Here is a 15,780-nt window from a genome sequence, read left to right on the forward strand (position 1 = left end):
TGTCAGCATTTCTGGGTAATGGGGAGCTGGGAGCCTGGAGACTGCGGGAAAGACAGGCCTCTGGACAGTTCCCTTGGCTTCTCGCCTTTGTGCGGTGGTGAGGGTGTGTGTGTGTGTGTGTGTTCATGGGAATGAAGAGCATATGTGTGTGTTTATGAGAGTGAAGAGCATATGTGTGTGTTCATGGGAGTGAATGGCGTGTGTGTGTTCATGAGAATGAAGGGCGTGTGTGTGTGAGTGTTCATGAGAGTGAAGGGCGTGAGTGTGTGTTCATGGGAGTGAAGGGCATGTGTGTGTGTGTTCATGGGAGTGAAGGGCGTGTGTGTGTTCATGGGAGTGAAGGGCATGTGTGCGTTCATGAGAGTGAAGGGTGTGTGTGTGTTCATGAGAGTGAAGAGCATATGTGTGTGTTCATGAGAGTGAAGAGCATATGTGTGTGTTCATGGGAGTGAATGGCGTCTGTGTGTTCATGAGAATGAAGGGCGTGTGTGTGTGTGTTCATGAGAGTGAAGGGCGTGAGTGTGTGTTCATGGGAGTGAAGGGTGTGTGTGTGTTCATGGGAGTGAAGGGTGTGTGTTCATGAGAGTGAAGGGCATGTGTGTGTGTTCATGGGAGTGAATGGCGTGTGTGTGTTCATGGGAATGAAGGGCATGTGTGTATGTGTTCATGAGAGTGAAGGGCGTGAGTGTGTGTTCATGGGAGTGAAGGGCATGTGTGTGTGTGTTCATGGGAGTGAAGGGCATGTGTGCGTTCATGAGAGTGAAGGGTGTGTGTGTGTTCATGGGAGTGAAGGGTGTGTGTTCATGAGAGTGAAGGGCATGTGTGTGTGTTCATGGGAGTGAATGGCGTGTGTGTGTTCATGAGAATGAAGGGCGTGTGTGTGTGTGTTCATGAGAGTGAAGGGCGTGAGTGTGTGTTCATGGGAGTGAAGGGCATGTGTGTGTGTGTTCATGGGAGTGAAGGGCATGTGTGCGTTCATGAGAGTGAAGGGTGTGTGTGTGTTCATGGGAGTGAAGGGTGTGTGTTCATGAGAGTGAAGGGCATGTGTGTGTGTTCATGGGAGTGAATGGCGTGTGTGTGTTCATGGGAATGAAGGGCATGTGTGTATGTGTTCATGAGAGTGAAGGGTGTGTGTGTGTGTTCATGGGAGTGAAGGGTGTGTGTTCATGAGAGTGAAGGGCATGTGTGTGTGTTCATGGGAGTGAATGGCGTGTATGTGTTCATGGGAATGAAGGGCATGTGTGTGTGTGTTCATGAGAGTGAAGGGCGTGAGTGTGTGTTCATGGGAGTGAAGGGCGTGAGTGTGTGTTCATGGGAGTGAAGGGCATGTGTGTGTGTGTGTGTGTTCATGGGAGTGAAGGGCATGTGTGTGTGTGTTCCTGGGAGTGAAGGGCGTGAGTGTGTGTTCATGGGAGTGAAGGCGTGTGTGTGTTCATGGGAGTGAAGGGCGTGTGTGTGTGTGTTCATGGGAGTGATGGGCATGTGTGTGTGTTCATGGGAGTGAAGGGCGTGAGCGTGTGCATGGGAATGAAGGGCGTGTGTGTGTGTTCATGAGAGTGAAGGGCGTGAGTGTGTGTTCATGGGAGTGAAGGGCGTGAGTGTGTTCATGGGAGTGAAGGGCGTGTGTGTGTGTATTCATGAGTGAAGGGCATGTGTGTGTGTGTTCATGGGAGTGAAGGGCATGTGTGTGTTCATGAGAGTGAAGGATGTGTGTGTGTGTTCCTGGGAGTGAAGGGCGTGTGTGTTCATGGGAGTGAAGGGCGTGTGTGTGTGTTCATGGGAGTGAAGGGCGTGAGTGTGTGTTCATGGGAGTGAAGGGCATGTGTGTGTTCATGGGAGTGAAGGGCGTGTGTGTGTGTTCATGGGAGTGAAGGACGTGTGTGTGTGTGTGTTCATGGGAGTGAAGGGCGTGTGTGTGTGTATTCATGAGTGAAGGGCATATGTGTGTGTGTTTGTGGGAGTGATGGGCGTGTGTGTGTGTTCATGGCAGTGAAGGGCGTGTGTGTGTGTTCATGGGAGTGAAGGATGTGTGTGTTCATGGGAGTGAAGGGCGTGTGTGTGTGTTCATGGGAGTGAAGGGCGTGAGTGTGTGTTCATGGGAGTGAAGGGCGTGTGTGTGTGTGTGTTCATGGGAGTGAAGGGCGTGTGTGTGTGTATTCATGAGTGAAGGGCATATGTGTGTGTGTTTGTGGGAGTGATGGGCGTGTGTGTGTGTTCATGGCAGTGAAGGGCGTGTGTGTGTGTTCATGGGAGTGAAGGATGTGTGTGTTCATGGGAGTGAAGGGCGTGTGTGTGTGTTCATGGGAGTGAAGGGCGTGAGTGTGTGTTCATGGGAGTGAAGGGCATGTGTGTGTTCATGGGAGTGAAGGGCGTGTGTGTGTGTTCATGGGAGTGAAGGGCGTGTGTGTGTGTGTGTGTTCATGGGAGTGAAGGGCGTGTGTGTGTGTATTCATGAGTGAAGGGCATATGTGTGTGTGTTTGTGGGAGTGATGGGCGTGTGTGTGTGTTCATGGCAGTGAAGGGTATGTGTGTGTGTTCATGGGAGTGAGTTTGGGCTGCTAGAGGAGGTAGGAGACTCCTTATGGGGGAAAAAAGCTCCTTTCTGTCTGGTCCTGCAAAAGAGGTGGGAAAAGGCAAATAGTGTGAGGCTGATAACAGGTTCTCAGCCTTCAGCCTTTCCTATAACAAATACCTTGCAGTGAATCCTTTACTATGCTGAACTGAAATTCATAAATGATACAACCTACCTACACACATAACTTTTAAAAAGTCAACATGCTTCCCTATCTGTGCCATAAAGGGACAGTGAAAAACAATAATTTGTAATAAAAGAACATGAGCTGTATTTTACCGTGTGCGTGTTGAGCCCTGACTACGCCGGAGGTTGTAATGAGGGAGGCAGGTGCATGCAACTGTGCGGAGACTCACAGGTGTGGGACTCTGCAAGTGGGCAGACACAGGTGCTGAGTTAGTGACTCAGCACCTCCTGCATGTTGCTGTCAATGAAGCGATTTAAAAAAATCTTGAACTCTTGATAGCAAAGTCATTCTTCCCTAAATTCACACAGGACTGTATTGCATTCCTAGAAAGTTCACTGTATATTAATACCATTTTTTAAACAGTATTAATTTCTAGGCTCAGATAATTAAACACAGGTTTTCACCTACATGAAGGTCCTAGGGGACATTTGAGATTCTGGATGAGGGACAATTCATTGTGCAGGCTATGCCTGGAAGAATATCTTATTCCTCTGCCTTACTCATCAATGCCAACGAGGGTCCCCCCATCGCTGTAATTACGAAAGAAAAGCCCACAGCTTTTTTTAAACATTCCCTAGGGAATGGTTGAGACCCACTGAGCTAGAAAGTGGAAAAAAGAGAAGAGACTGGGGCAGGATTTCTAACCACTCAAAGCAAGAGTCACCCCTCCGCTGAGTGGCTTGCTGTCCTCCCAGCAAGGCAGGACCAAAAAATGTGAGTGTCAAGGAAAATAATGTTCTTGACCCCAGGGTGAGAAATTTCCCAGACTGCTTTGAAAAGAAGAGTTTCCTGCCTGTGCCCAGTCTGCAGCTAGTTCAGCGGTCTGGCCAGAATGCCATCTCTCTGTGCTACTGTGTGGTCCTGGCTGCTGGCCCAGGGGACACCCTTCCCAGACCCAGCATGGCCTTTCCATAGGGGAGGGTGTGCACAGACGCCCTCTCGGGAGCCTACAAGTGAGTTCTCGAGGTCCTTCTCTCATCCTCATTCTGGCAACTTGTCTCTGGCTTCCCCAAAGTCCTGACTGCTTTGAGGGGAGTGGAAGGGTGGAATGCCCCCTGGAAGAGGAGTCTGTGATAATACGAAATTGGAAATTATTCTGGTGATCTTTATTGTCACACTGCTGGTGCTAAACCAGGAAAGGAAACCACCGTCCCATCCAAATCACAGAGTATTGGTTTCGCACATTGGAATGTATCCATTCAATGGAATAGCTATGAAAACACATTTTAAAAAAGAAACTAATGACATTAACACGGGAAAATATGAGAGTTTGAGGGGGGGAAAAGCAGAATACAAAATTTGTACAACTATGGTATATATATGTTTAAAGCTGGAAGAAAATGCATCAGAATGTTAACAGTAATTGCCTCTGGGACCATGAATTAATGGTCTCCTTTGTGGTGTTGTTATTCAATTTTTGCGCAAATGTTTTACAAGTGCTACCTTTATAATCATTTAAGTTTTCTTTTCAACTGTCCTAAGCACTTTGAAACTGTTCACCTTTTTCCACCAATAGCTGCAATTTCCTCCTTTCACACTGTTTCATCTTCAGATGTCCCTTCTCAGATCCCAGCCCACTTTCCTCAGGACCCTTGCTGAAGTCTTCCCCATCAGTACCCCAACCCCACCCTCCCACAGCCAGTCCACTCCTTGCCTTCCACACCGAGCACCAAACTCCTCTCCTCTGGGAAAGACCCACTCAATCCCGTCCCCTAGTCCTTGTGCCTTTGGTGACACTGAAAAGGATACTTTTCAGAGATGGTAGCATTCCTGCTCAGAGTACCTGAGAACGGGACCAGTCTTCCTGTTCATTTCCCATCCTTCCTCTTCCTTTCCTGTCTTTTGCCTCATCTTCTGCCCGTAGAGTATAGAGCCAAGAACTTAACACCCCACAAGCCCTGGTAATATATTAACCAAAGTAGCCAAATTAACGATGGTCCGCTGGGTGCTAAGTGCCTTCAGAGGGCATCTAACATAATTCTTGCCCAGCCATGCAAAGTACATATAATGGCCTGAGTTTGGAGACCAGTCAACTGCGATTTGGGGAAAATAAGTACAAATCAGAGGTCACCCAGCTATGAGATTGACAGAGCCAATATTTGAACTCAAGCCTCTTGGTCCGTTTCCAAATTCTTAACCCTAACCTTCCTCTGGCCCAACTTCCACGCCAGGCACCCTTGTCGGAGGTCAAGGAGCATCTCAGTTTCCTATCAAATTAGTGGGGAGTGGTCTGTGTGTGAAGAGGGGTATTCAGGTGAAAGTCGCGTCTTCAAGGATGGTCGTCTGTCCTACGCAGCTCCTGCAATTTTGAAAACGGTATGGGACAAAGGCTTAAAATTCCAACATGAAGTTATTTACAAGCCAAGCCTCGCCTTGGCTTTTTCGTGCGGGCTGGAACCCTTTCTGCGATTCTGCAGCACCACCAAGACGTCCCCGTTGGTCTGCGAGTGCTCCCCCTTCCCCGTGTAATGGGATGGGCTCACTGCACTACCCCTGGCCAGGAGAGGATCGGCGGTAAGGGAGACCTTTCTTTAACAGATGCCCTCAACTGCTCCCCATGCCCAGTTCTAGTCCAGTTGTGCGTTCCTGGCTGGGCAGGCCGTGGGGCTTTGTGCCAGGAAAAGGAAACAGCAAAGTTACAAGGTTATTTCCAGTATGCCTTCCCAGGTATGTACAAGGAAACCCAGAGTGCAGTTCAGAAACTTCAGTGAGATACAAAAGCCCCTTTGCAGTTCCTGCTCTGAAGCCCCCTCCCCTCCCACAAGATGCTCAGGGTCTCGGGGACTCACAAGTGCTCAGGGTCAATCGCCAGATTACAAGGTTGACACTGTTGCTTCTGTAAATAACTTCTCCGTAAGGGAGGCCTTCTGTAATAAATAAATGAACACAATGTCATGAAATGCTAGGCTAACCTAAACAACAGAAAGGAAAATAGCTAGCTTGTTTGTCCCTCCTTCTTAAGGGTATGTGGGGCCAGGTTAACAGATTTAGAAAAGATCCAGTTCTCACAGACAAATGCAGTGAGTATTTCTATTCCTGGAACTACAAGAGGATCGGATTTTTAAGGTTTCAAAACAAAACAAGTATTATGTTTAGTTAAATATATGTAATTAAGTATATACCAGGTATGAATGTTCATACCAACCCAAAAAGTATGTATCGTAATGCATGTATGCATTTGGGCATCGGGTTGGTAGAGTTTTTGTTTGTTCATTTTGCTGTAACAGATTTCTCTCATTATGTCCAGTTCAGGAACCGATAATGTTTGTTCATTTATTCAGAGCACACCAGCACACCATCCAAATACTCAGAGAAAAAAGACACATCACCGCATTTTTTTTAAAGATTTTATTTATTTATTTGACAGAGACACAGCGAGAGAGGGAACACAAGCAGGGGGAGCGGGAGAGGGAGAAGCAGGCTCCCCACTGAGCAGGGAGCCCGATGCGGGGCTCGATCCCAGGACCCCGGGATCATGACCTGAGCCGAAGGCAGACGCTTAACCCCAGGCGCCCCTCCCCATTTAATTCTTCAGTATGTCCTGTAGTTTCAGCTATTTATAGAAAGCAAAGGTGAAAAAGAAATGATTTCATTACAGGTTTTTTTTTCTACCTTTATCTTTACTCATTTTATAATATTATTTTGTTTAAAGATTTTATTTATTTATTTGACAGAGACACAGCGAGAGAGGGAACACAAGCAGGGGGAGTGGGAGAGGGAGAAGCAGGCTTCCCGCCGAGCAGGAGCCCGATGCGGGGCTCGATCCCAGGACCACAGGATCACGACCTGAGCCGAAGACAAACACCCATCGACTGAGCCACCCGGGTGCTCCTTATCACCACATTTTTCTAGTAGAAACTACAGAAGTCCGCTATTTGACTTGTGTGTACAGGTCTAACATCTGTAATAAGCACAAACATGTTTCTGCAATAAAATACATGAATTTTTTTAAAGATTTATTGATTCATTTGAGGGAGAGAGAGCATGAGCGGAAGGGCAGAGGGAGAGGGAGAGAGACTCTCAAGCAGATTCTTCGTTGAGCATGGACGTGGAGCCTCACGCAGGGCTGTCTCTCGACCCTGAGATCGAGACCTGAGCCGAAACCAAGACTCAGTCACTCAACTGACTGTGCCACCCAGGTGCCCCAAAATACATGATTATTAACATTAGGTGCAGTAAATAAAGACCATGAATACCTTCACATCTGGTCTTGCCACCAAATGAGTTAAAAACAAAATTTTTGCTTTTCAGAGCACTGTGGGTTTTGGAATTACAGAATAGGGTGTGTGGAACAGTGTACAAACATGAAAAAAGATTCACAAATGGACATTTTAGGAGTCAAGTGAACAAATCTGAGGCAACAGACTAGAGATTTTATTTATGGAAATACTATAAAAACACCAGCAAGGACCCCCATAATGACCTTGTATGGAAATTGTGACCCTATTGCAGTGGGTGGGATGGGTCCTGCCCTGTCCAGGGACCCAAATGGACAATTCTAATCTGAGCAGAAAGGAAAGCCTGGGACAGATGTGAGGCAAGCTCTGCCTTTAGCGATGTAAGCAAACACCTGCTGAGTTTTAACTTTCCTTCCTTGTCTTTCCAAGCCGTCACTCTGAAATTCTGAAAGCCAACGTGACTCATACACACCTTCGGAAGCTTTCAGTATTTATTACACTTAGATCAGTGCAGAGACATCCTACTTTTTGGTGCATCACCTACAAGCAACTCACATTATCTGTCTTAATTCCCCCAACTGTCTCTGTGCGCTGTGTTATTATTATGATCCATTTTCGGAAGAGAAAGCTGCAGCTCAGAAAGGTGAGAGGACCTGCCCAAGGTCACACAGCCAATGCCAGCAGAGCGGAGGCTCCAGCCCAGGCCTCTGCGCCTCCCTCTTGCTCATGGTGCTCCAGCCATAACGGCCTGATTGCATTCTTTGACTTTGCCCAAATACTTTCAGCTCAGGGAGCAAGCAGCCTGGACACACCCTCTTCGGCCTGCACACCCCGCGCCATCTTCTTCTCATTAACCGCTTTAGTCACCTCCTGGAGACCCCACCCCACCAGCCAGGCGCTTTCCCAGCACAGCTTTCATCTCAGTGGTAATTTTTCTTCAAATTAGAGAACTATTTATTTAATACCTGACTTCCTGACCGGACCTTAAACTCCATGGGAGCAGGGACCCTGAGCATGGTGTTCATTTCCTCCCCACCATAAGAACTGCACAGTGCCTGCTACCTGGTTAGAAGCATAATGAAAGATCAATCAACAAAAACATCATCTGACTCAAAGATCAGTTTTCACTCCACGGTGTGGGGTTATCTCACCAGTTGCCAAGCCTGTGAACCTGTTGCTGGTCTCTGTTGTTTGTCACAGATCTCCTAGGCACTGGTGACATGAGATGCTTTCTTCCACGGGCCATGATCGTGGTACCTCCTCCACACATGTAAATCCTGCCACCACACGTCCTCCAACAGCCCTGCAGGTAGGACTTCTGGAGCGTGCAAGTTCTCGTCCACATGGCAGCACGCATGGTGGCTCACGGCAGCCTATTAGCAAGCAATATGGTACTGGGAAGATGGTCTTGCTGCTCTGCCTGCTGCTCTTAGGAACATGCCTTTCCAAAGATCAGCCTCTCTGGTCGTACCCCCAAAATCCTGCTATGAAATAGGGGCAAAAGTGGAGAATTTCCAGCTCTGTCGAGAGCAAACTTTCATCCTGTCTGGGTAATTACAAGTAGGAAAGGGGGAGGAGACAAGAAAGGAAGGAAGGAAGAAAGGAAACAAGAGCCAATGGACCTTAGGAAAAGGACTGGTGGCCCCATTGTCCCTGTTTTTTGTCAAGCAGCCAGCCCCTGAGACAGGGCTCTCACCTCTTCCTCCTGCACTAGACACCCTCAATCCTAGATCTGATGCTGTGCTTGCATTCTCTCTCCTACATCCAACCCAAGTGAAGCCATGGTGGGACAATGTCCAGTTGTATGAGGAAATGTATCAAGCAAGTATCCTTCACTTTTTTAGTTTCTTATTTTTTTAAGATTTTATTTATTTATTTTAGAGAGAGAGACAGAGATTGTGAAAGAGCACAAGCGGGGAGGAGAACAAGAAATAGCTCAAAACAGAGCTACAACCATTTCTCTTGAGTTTAACTCCTGAGTGATTTCCTCCTCTGAGTTTTGAGAGAGAGGGAGAGAAGACATGAACAGTGGGATATAGTCACATCTGCTTTTCTCAGTTGTAAGACAGTTTCACAGGCAATAAAATTCATGAAATTCTTTGAGATAAAGGGAGGCAAAGCATAGGTAAAAAAAGGTAAAATCCAAAACCCAAAAACCTGGAGTCCAGTCTGCTGTGTGGGCCAGGAAACAGCAGCTGGTGTGAGTGAGCAACTTCAGTTCCCTGACCCCTGGCTTCTTTTCCTGTCAATGCAGGACCACCCCCTGTCTGGTCACTTGTTTCAGGACGTCGTTATGAGGCTCAAACAAGCTAGAGTGCTCTGTAAGCCTGAAACACTGACAAATGTTAGTGCTTAAAATTTTATTATGGGAGACAAGTAGATGAAAGAGGAACGATGATCCAGTCCTCCAAGAAAGTAAGGGTCTATGTGTCAGGTTACAAAGCAGCAGCCACAGTCTGTGGTGTGTGGTCGATTTACAAACAGAAGCATGGAGCTTTCCCGATTCCCCAGCCCAGAGTGCACACTTTCCCACATCCTCTACCAGTAACCATTCGCAATGCCCCGGCTGGGGAAAGCAGCAAGCTCAGGAAGGTGGTGAGCCTCCTCTCCAAGTGCTACGCCCAGACTCTCAGATCTCTCCTGTCTGGGCACAGCTCCTGCACCCAGGCCCAAACTGACCAGGAAGCACCCCAGAATCCACCTCCCCAGGACTTGCAAAACATTGCTTGGCCTCTCTGTGCCCCTCACCTCCCTCATTCTTAAAATGGGGATAATAGTGTATCCCTCTGGTGGTGGTGTAGGGATTGACTGACAAATCACCCATGTGAAAGTCCCTAGCCCACAGAGGCCCTCAAAAACAGGTAGCGCTCTTTATGACCCTAAACTCACTGTGGGCACATCTCAGCTCAGACACCTCACAGTGGATCCAGAACAGATGTCCTGGGGGCCCCCTGGCTGGCTCAGTCAGAGAAGACAGCGACTCTTGATCTCAGGGTCATGAATTCGAACCTCACGTAGGGGGTACAGATGACTTAAATAAATAAACTTTAAAAAAACAAAGAGATGTCCTTGCCAGGCCTCCTGATGGACAGGATTGTGTCTTATGCATCCTTCAAGAGAGAGATTCCAGCTGTTTATTTTTTTTTTAAGATTTTATTTATTTATTTGAGAGAGAGAGAATGAGAGAGAGAGAACACATGAGAGGGGACAGGGTCAGAGGGCGAAGCAGACTCCCCGCCGAGCAGGGAGCCCGATGCGGGACTCGATCCAGGGACTCCAGGATCATGACCTGAGCCGAAAACAGTCGCCCAACCAACTGAGGCACCCAGGCGCCCCGAGATTCCAGCTGTTTAAACAAATGTGTTTCCCCTTCGAGACTGTAAGTACAGTAGAGTACTGTAGTTGAGGCAAGAATTCCACAATGATAAACAGAGAGCTCCCTCTTGCCTTATGATAGCTAAATATTCCTCCACTGCATGGCTGTCTCATAGTTTATTTAATCAGTCCACTTTTTTTTTTTTAAAGATTTTATTTATTTATTTGAGACAGAGAGAATGAGAGAGAGAGAACACATGAGAGGGGACAGGGTCAGAGGGCGAAGCAGACTCCCCGCCAAGCAGGGAGCCCGATGCGGGACTCGATCCAGGGACTCCAGGATCATGACCTGAGCCGAAGGCAGTCGTTCAACCAACTGAGCTACCCAGGCGCCCAATCAGTCCATTTTTTAAAAAAGATTTTATTTATTTATTTGAGAGAGAGAGAGAGCACAGCGGGGGGAGAGAGAGAAGCAGGCTCCCTGCTCAGCAGGGAGCCCGACACAGGGCTCAATCCCAGGACCTCGGGATCATGACCCCAGCTGAAGGCCAACGCTCAACTGACTGAGACACCCAGATGCCCCAATCAGTCCACTTTTAATAGACCCTAGGATGTTTATAATCTTCTGCAACTACAAGTAATACTGCATTGAATAACTTTATACATACATCATTTCCCAGATGTGCTTCTCCTTCTCCCTCTGCCACTCCCCCCGGCTTGTACTCGCGTGCTCTCTCTCAAATAAATAAATCAAACCTTTAAAATATGTTTGATTAATAACAGAAATGAATTATGCATAAAGTTAGCTTTGTTGCTAAAAATCACCTCTCCAAACAGAGTTCAAGTTGGGGCAAATAATAAAAAAGGTATAGAAACCATAACAAAAGCTATAGAAATGGTAGAGAAAGGTTAGGGAACCACTAGGTCATGGGCCCCGTTGAAGCACCTGATATAAACCAAGCCTCTGTTCGTGGGCAGCAGACATGCCTGGCAAAGGACCCCAGTCTGTATCTGGGGCCCAGGCTTCCAGGTCTGGCCCACATTGGGCTCCTCATAACTCCTCTGGCCTCAGTTGCCTCATCTCAATAGAGCTATTTGATCCACTTATTGATCACATATTATTGAAAGGGACACATACAATCATGGAAAACGTTTTGAGGACGTTAAAAACTCCGCATGAAGGCAAAAGAGTATTTCCTCCACTGACTGGCATTCGATTCAGTATGTTACACACCAGCAGGTCCTTGAACAGGAATTCATCGATGGATTAATTGGCCAGTGAATATAAACTGTGGGCCACCTTGAGGAACGACCCCCGCGCGCTCTCACCTCCGGCTCCTCCCAGCTGAACTTCAGGCAAGTGGATGGACCCTGCACCCGCTATGGGTCCGCCATCAGAGCAATAAGTCAGCGTGACCATTAGATGGCGCCAACGAGCAGGCGAGCCTTCGGTCTTCCGAAATTGAGCATTTTCCCTACTAGGGAGCTGCTTCAGGTTTGTTTGTTTTGTAACTTAAAAAATATACATTATAAAGACTGTGGAAATATATCACACAGTATAGGAAATAAGAATGAAATCTCCCGTTTCTGGTAAGCTTTGGAGCAGTGTCCTCTCCCTGGCTTGAATGCAATAATAGTGTGTAACCCTGATTAACCCTAACTGGGCAGAAAGCCCTGTTGGGCTCGTTGGACTCTCCTCGGAAGTATAACCACAGCAACACAAAGCCCCTGCGTCCACATCTCCCCCACCCACCCCCAGACACACACATGTCCGCATTCAACTCCACACTCGCCAGTCCCCTTCCTCACTTACTGGCTTCTTACAGGCCCTCATCCTGGTTGAGGGAATGGCATTAACAGGCTGAGCTGGTTAGACTTCTGGGGTGTCAGCAAGTCGTAACTGAATCAACAGTTTCAAGAAGCATATTAAAAATCTTACAAACATATTAACATAGTTACCCCCCCCCCACACACACACACATAATATTTTTTCGGGGGTAAAATCATAACTACGTTTGCCTCCTTTATGGAGTGACGTAGTAATAGCAACCATTCCCCGTGCCTCTGAGAACCAAGGGCAAATGGGGACCAAACCCCCAGTTGGTCAAAATGGCCATCAAAAGTTTCATTCAAACCAATAATACATTATATGTTAATTGAGTTTAAATTTCAAAATGGGGAAAAACTAAAAAGAATAAATACAAAAGGAAAAAACATTTTTCAGATTTATAAAATAAACATTCTAGGTTTCTTTGAAAATAAAGTTATTACTATGTTCAAAAAACAAGGTTCAGACGAGATCGGGTGCGTTCAGGGTGGTATGGCCGTAGACGCCCAAAAAAGACTCAGTTTAGTTCAATTTGATTTGGCTCAAGTTTTTATTTTTTTAAAGATGTATTCATTTATTTATTTGAGAGAAAGGGGGGGTGGCAAGGGGCACAGGGAAAGAGAGAGAGCGAATCCCGAGACGATTCCCCACTCAGGGCAGAGCTCAACACGGGACTCGATTTCAGGACCCTGAGACCACGACCTGAGCAGAAATCAAGAGTCGAGGCTTAACCGACCCAGCCACTGAGGCGCCCCTGATTTGGCTCAGGTTTCAAAACGTGGACGTCAGCTTCCTAATTTGCACTCGGAGGGTCCCTGAGCGGTCCCCAGACGTGTTCGCTGTGGGTGCACCAGCGCATATACGTCCTGGCATATACACAGAGACCCACCATTGCTGCTGGGGAAAAGCAGCGTGCCCCTTCTGGGAGCAGGAGGAAGATGGCGCACAAGAAGGACACCTTTCCCGGACCTGTGAGTCCAGCGAGTAACCGGGAGAAAAGAGAGCAGGGAGGGGAGGGAGGAAACACTGGCCCTTGTGATCTACGTTCCCTCCAGGCCAGACGACCCCTGAAGCTCCTCTTCAGCACACAAAGCCCTTAACCCAGAATTCAAAGCCACTAATGTCCGGGCGCCTGGGAGGCTCAGTCATTAAGCGTCTGCCTTCCGCTCAGATCGTGATCCCAGGGTCCTGGGATCGAGCCCCGCATCGGGCTCCCTGCTCCGCGGGAAGCCTGCTTCTCCCTCTCCCACTCCCTGCTTGTGTTGTCTCTGTCTGTCAAATAAATAAAATATTTAAAACAAAACAAAACCACTAATACCTGAGTCAACAAGTTGGTGTGATCTAGATCAAGTAAAAGTGCAAATATTGACCCCTGGGGCTAGAGCGCAGGAAGTGTCCCCACAGCATGATAGGGTGGAGAGCACAGAGGCTGGGGTCCACTTTGTCATTCATTCCTCCAGCACACTTCTGTTATGTATCCCCCGAGGAGGGAGCTGGGAAAACAGGAGAAAGTCCTGCCCTCCCGACCTCACTTTCTGCGCACAGCGGCTGCTATTATGGTCCTAAAGCGGCCAGACACAGGCCTAGCACCTCGTGTCCCCGTCTGTTATTCCTCCCGTCAAGCCCACGGCGTGGGCGTGGGGGGTAGTCCCCCTGTCACAGTAGAGAAACTGAGGCTGGAATGTGCATCTGACGCTCAGGTGCAAGCTTCTATACATCCTCCACGTGGAGACGCAGGGTCCTCCAGGTGCTAGAACGGGACATCCTTGTGCCAGAGCTCCAAGAATGCGACTGTCCCCTACACGGTTTTCTCTGCGGGAAAAGACTAATTGCCAGGCAGAGACAGGACAGCCAGAATGGCAGCTGCCCAGTTGCAAAACGTTCAGCAGCGCCTTTTCCCAGCGTCAGGCAGTCCCGTGGAGCCCAGCGGGCCCTGGGTAGGTGAGTGCTGCCCGGCGAGTGCGCGGCGTCCAGGTCGGACCGCGGCCGGGAGACGCGCGGCGACCCGGATCGGACCCCGCGCGGCTCTCACCTGCCGATCCCTCCGCCTCTTCCCCGCCCCCAGAGGCTCGCAACCAATTCTCGGCGGCGGGGGCGTGACGTCACCGTTGCCGGGCAAACCGGGGCGCGCTCGGGCCTCCGCCCGCGGATCCCGCCGCCTCTTCCCCGCCCCCAGAGGCTCGCAACCAATTCTCGGCGGCGGGGGCGTGACGTCACCGTTGCCGGGCAAACCGGGGCGCGCTCGGGCCTCCGCCCGCGGATCCCACCGCCTCTTCCCCGCCCCCAGAGGCTCGCAACCAATTCTCGGCGGCGGGGGCGTGACGTCGCCGTCGCCGGGCAAACCGGGGCGCGCTCGGGCCTCCGCCCGCGGATCCCGCCGCCTCTTCCCCGCCCCCAGCGGCTCGGCAACCAATTCTCGGCGGCGGGGGCGTGACGTCGCCGTCGCCGGGCAAACCGGGGCGCGCTCGGGCCTCCGCCCGCGGATCCCGCCGCCTCTTCCCCGCCCCCAGAGGCTCGCAACCAATTCTCGGCGGCGGGGGCGTGACGTCGCCGTCGCCGGGCAAACCGGGGCGCGCTCGGGCCTCCGCCCGCGGATCCCGCCGCCTCTTCCCCGCCCCCAGCGGCTCGGCAACCAATTCTCGGCGGCGGGGGCGTGACGTCACCGTTGCCGGGCAAACCGGGGCGCGCTCGGGCCTCCGCCCGCGGATCCCGCCGCCTCTTCCCCGCCCCCAGAGGCTCGCAACCAATTCTCGGCGGCGGGGGCGTGACGTCACCGTTGCCGGGCAAACCGGGGCGCGCTCGGGCCTCCGCCCGCGGATCCCACCGCCTCTTCCCCGCCCCCAGAGGCTCGCAACCAATTCTCGGCGGCGGGGGCGTGACGTCGCCGTCGCCGGGCAAACCGGGGCGCGCTCGGGCCTCCGCCCGCGGATCCCGCCGCCTCTTCCCCGCCCCCAGCGGCTCGGCAACCAATTCTCGGCGGCGGGGGCGTGACGTCGCCGTCGCCGGGCAAACCGGGGCGCGCTCGGGCCTCCGCCCGCGGATCCCGCCGCCTCTTCCCCGCCCCCAGAGGCTCGCAACCAATTCTCGGCGGCGGGGGCGTGACGTCGCCGTCGCCGGGCAAACCGGGGCGCGCTCGGGCCTCCGCCCGCGGATCCCGCCGCCTCTTCCCCGCCCCCAGCGGCTCGGCAACCAATTCTCGGCGGCGGGGGCGTGACGTCACCGTCGCCGGGCAAACCGGGGCGCGCTCGGGCCTCCGCCCGCGGATCCCGCCGCCTCTTCCCCGCCCCCAGAGGCTCGCAACCAATTCTCGGCGGCGGGGGCGTGACGTCGCCGTCGCCGGGCAAACCGGGGCGCGCTCGGGCCTCCGCCCGCGGACCCTGCCACCGTGTGGGCGAACAGCAAAGCGCCAGGGGGACGGAAAGGAGGCGAAGTAGCCCGGGGGAGAAAGATGGGGGAAGGAATCACATTCTTGCGGGATCGTACAGCTAGGAAAAGGCCATAGGGTTACCTGGCCTAACCTCCTCGGCGTCGGCGTGACGCTCCCGCAGTGGGAAGACCGGGAAGCGCGCCCGGTCCGGGGGGTCCGCCTGGACGGCTCCGACAGAAGCGTCCTCTGTGTGCTGAACTGAAATCGGCCTCCCAGGGCCTGCACCTGACCCTTCTGCGCCGCCGGGCCCACACAAAACCGCCCCATGCCTCT

Source organism: Mirounga angustirostris, unplaced genomic scaffold, assembly GCF_029215605.1.
Source record: "Mirounga angustirostris isolate CCGP_5_RB_7025 unplaced genomic scaffold, mMirAng1.0.hap1 SCAF_8, whole genome shotgun sequence".
Classification (NCBI taxonomy): Eukaryota; Metazoa; Chordata; class Mammalia; order Carnivora; family Phocidae; genus Mirounga; species Mirounga angustirostris.